The sequence below is a fragment of the Melospiza georgiana genome, chromosome 9, assembly GCF_028018845.1.
Source record: "Melospiza georgiana isolate bMelGeo1 chromosome 9, bMelGeo1.pri, whole genome shotgun sequence".
Lineage (NCBI taxonomy): Eukaryota > Metazoa > Chordata > Aves > Passeriformes > Passerellidae > Melospiza > Melospiza georgiana.
In genome coordinates, this window is record NC_080438.1 from 14873457 (window position 1) to 14877841 (window position 4385).

Here is a 4385-nt window from a genome sequence, read left to right on the forward strand (position 1 = left end):
CAGCAGCCGAGCGAGGGATGCCGGGAGGGGGCGGCGCCGCCCGGCCCCGCGCCGCCGGCGGGACGGGCCGCGCCGGGAGCGGGTTGTGCAAGGCCGGGGCGGCAATTACCGCTCCCTGGCAGCCCCTGGCAGCGGGCGGACCCCACGGCCAGGGGAGGGGAGGAAGGGGCGTTTCCTCCCGCGCCGGCGGGGCCGGGCCTGTCGCCGGCCGCCCTCGCCCGGAGGTCGGGCTGAGCAGCCGAGCCGAGCCGAGCCTCCCCCGCGGCCCGCGGGTTAATGTGCCCAGGCACCGCCTCCTGCCGAGCGGGCTCCGGGCATCCACCGTCTTGGCGCTCTTTGTGTAGGGGTGCAGTGTGATTCCTGAGTGTGTGCTAGAAATGGCTTGTGAATGTGGTAACGACGGAATAAAAATAAAACTTTAAAAAAATAAAACGTTTTAAAAATTCAGAAAAACTTTGATGTAGGTTTTGCAACACCTTGTCTTTTCTCTTTTTTTTTTTTTTTGTTAGTGCAGTGAGAGGAGCTGCCAAGGTTGGCTGTCAGGCAGGGGGTGGAATGAGTTGTCACCTGTGTAAGTACAGGAAAATAATGCCTATAAAGAGCAGAGCCATGCCAGGTACAGCAGGAGATACCAGCTAGCTCTGTCCCACAAAAACCAGTTATACCTGCGCCGGTGCTTTCTCCAGCAGACTTAATAACAGATTGGCATGTCAAGCTATACCAGCAAAAACACCCATGCCAGCATAACTGTATTTACACTGGATCTTCCCCTGTGGTCATATCCCTCAGAAAGACGCCTGATAATGAAGTGTCTCTACTTTCTGTGGGAACTGGTTGGTTATATAGTGAAAGCCTGTATTGATGCCATGGTTAACACTGAAATGACAAAACTATTTCTCTGATTACACTTAAACGCAGATCAACATGCAGGTGGAATCAATTTATTTATTTTTAGTCTTGAAAAATGTTCTCCTAGAGGCTTTTAAAAACATGTGAATACCTTTGAATGTTGTGCTTTTTTTTAGTGTAGCACAAAAGTGTGCACATAGGTCAGTCAATTTATCAGGTACTCCTATTTCTTCCAATTATTCCTGCCTGGAGTAGGAGGTCTTAAGCTGCCGTTTGAGAGGTAATCCCTGGTTCTTCATTCTGAATCACCACATATACTCTTCTTTCTTGCTCTCTTTCCCTATGCTTGGTATCATCAGGCATTTTAAAGCAAGTTTATGTTGTGTTGTAAAAGCTGAAGTCTCAAACTCTCAAATTGTTAGCATTCTTTTAAGTCTGTTGGACTTAGTTCTCTGCCACTTGTTTTGAGACCTTAGACGCATCAGTAATCTCCCTGCTTTAATGCATGCTGTACATTGGTGGTTTTGGTGTGGGTGGGAGGAATTGTCAACTATTTGAAGTATTTCAGATACTCAGTATATAGCAGAATCACCCAGCGTTAATTAATTCATGTTTTATAAGGTGAATGTTTGTGAAAATACTTTTGTTTTTAAAATCTTAGATACTTTCAGAGTAGGTGAGTATGAGAACCTAAAAAAGAGGTACTTTTGGTATCAAAATAAACTTCTTATATTAAAATAATTGCAAAAAGGAAAATTCTTTGAATTTTCAGGTTTATGAATCTTTGTAGTACAGTTTTGCTGGTACTTTCAATCTCAATATCAGCCCAGAGATCAGGAATGTTATGATACTGTCTGCTTTTCTTTACAAGTCCTCTTCCCTCTTTAAGCTTAGGTTGGTTGTACTCTTCCACAGAAGTTGCTATCTAGTACAGCCTAACTTTGTTTCCATGAACTGTCCATCAGTTGGGGCCGTGCTGACCTTTGTTGTTTGCATGTCTGTGTGACTGGTGTTCTGCTGTTTGTCTGCTCAGTGTCCTTAGCCCACTTTCTGACACTAGCTAATACCATGACCCAGTACATATTTTATTTCTCTTCTAACTTTTCCTGAAATGATTTCACATGTGCCTATAATTTTCTGAGAAACTTGTCTAATGCATCCAGATCTCCACTTTGTCTTCTGCTGCCTCGACTCCTGAAAGTTGTTTTTTTTTCAGAATAACTTTTTAAACATGACTGACAAATGGGCACTTAGGTGAAAACATGAGATTTTTATTGATCCATTATTTCATCAGTTTCCAACAGCACTCATGGCTAAGCATATCCTTGATAAAATCATCCACACTGATCAAATGTTTTTGTGACAAAAGCTCCTTTTTTTTTTTCCCCCTTCAGTTTGAGATCTGCTGCATTTCAATGCTTTATACATTGCAGCCATACTGCTTTCTTGATATTCTTGGTACAAGTCAACTGTGAGGGTTTTCTAAAGTAACAAATAAGAGCAATGTTAATTCAAAGATATCTCAAATGTAAAAGCTAGAGGGGGAAAGGTAGCTTGGAAGAAACAAAGAGTAGCAGTTCTGTTTCCTGTACTAATAGTACTGTGTCTAGTTTCTCTGATAAAGCAAGGTCAAATGAACAACCATCTTTTTAATACAGTCCATGGTATCATTCAAACTTCTTACTAGCTAAGTAGGAACATCCATAGCAAGCAATTTTAAATAGTTAAATGAGAAAGTGTACTCTGGAAGACTGAAGCATGTAGGAAGAAAAATGTATGTTTACTACTGAAATCTTAAATCCTCTAATGGACATTAGGAGACCTCATAACAGGCAGTGTTAAGCTGGGCTCCTGCGTCTGAAGTGTATCTGCCTAAGCAGTTCTCCTATTTCACAACTTAAAAAACAAAGTCTAATAATAATAAACAGTAACAATATTGCTAAACAGTTCCGATTTTCAGTTCATATCCTCAGCTACTCTTGATTTTAGACACCTGAGTTTTAAGAAGTCAAAGTCAGAAATATAAGAGTGAATATTTGTCCCACTAATAGTTATGTGAATACATTTTACTTAATGGAGTCTCAGTGAACAAATAAGAAGATGCTCCCATTTGGTTTCTCCCAGAACAGGAAGAACCTGTATTATTTGCTGTTGGCACTTGGCATACAACACCCAGCTATATTCTGAGAACAACATGTCATCTAATAATTAAATGAAAAATCATGTTGTTTATTGTAGGTCCAATGTAACATATAAATATCATGGAGTGCACCTTATAAATGTTGTGAAAGGTGGCAGAAAAATTAGATTAATTTATGTAAGCTGAGGTAAACTGTAAGATGCAAACTGAATCATGTAAGTTCATCAAGTTTGAAGGTGATTTGTGTAGCGCTGGACTCTGTTCTGCAGACTTACATTTGCTTAATTGTAAGCAAATGTATATAAATTCAGTAGGATTGTTAACTTTTTAAATTTTAAGTCAAGTCGGTGGTATTGAAAACTTAATAACTAGTGGAGCAAGAAGGAAAGTTCCAGGGATTGATGTGGTCTCTTTTGTGAAATCTGTGTTATCTCCTAGATATATCACTTAGTAGTAGAATCTGGCATGGTTTACAGGGAAATAATTAAACTGTTCTGTTAATGCAGTCATCAGCACTAAGTGATAAGGTTTTGTCCTTCTGCTCAAGTGTTACAACAGGGTATTAAGTTGATGTTTCACAGGAGGAGATTCTACATCTGAAGCTGAGCTTCATTATGTCATGTATCAATTCATATATGTGCAAATGGGTGTATATGAATAATGATACAGATTATGCTCAATAATCTTATTAAGTCTTGTATTAATACAACTTATGTCTGCCAGCTGGTATCATTATATGTTTAGTCACTTCTTAGAACTTCAAACTCCAGTGCAGGTGAAGTAGGGTAGATCTGGTATCAGCCACTCAAAACCTGTAAGCCTCCAATGCTGATTATAATGCAGGTTTGATCTTCAGAGTGGGGCCTACAGGGTGAAATTGAAATGGACATAAACTGTCTTTGATCTACAGAACACAGAGAGAAGACAAGCTTCCATTTCTTTGTACCTATTTTCTCTTCTTGTTCTGGCCCTTTTCTTACCCACCCGCTGCATGCCTCTTAGATGATTGGTGCTACAGGAACTTTAGATGGGAGAAGGTAGTTTTTCTGAGCAGCGAGTAAAATCTGGGAGTAGCATGGGCAGAAGAAGATAAGGGGTGTATAGAAAAAAAAAAAAGATGTACAGAGCATTGACTTTTAAATTGATGCTTGTAGACCTTCTGTGCCGTTACTACTTCACTTTCCCACTTTCCTACTTCACTTTAAATTTGTAAAGTTGTTCAAAAGGGAATCATCTCTCTCTCTTCTATTTGGTCATAAGGGTACTTTTCCTAATCTTCATTAACTGACATTGTAACCCGCAAGTGTTTAATTGCTACACACAAGTCTTAGTGCCATTTCTTGATTTCTGTCTGTAGTTTTGCTTTATATACTTGGATTTTTTTATGTGACTAGCC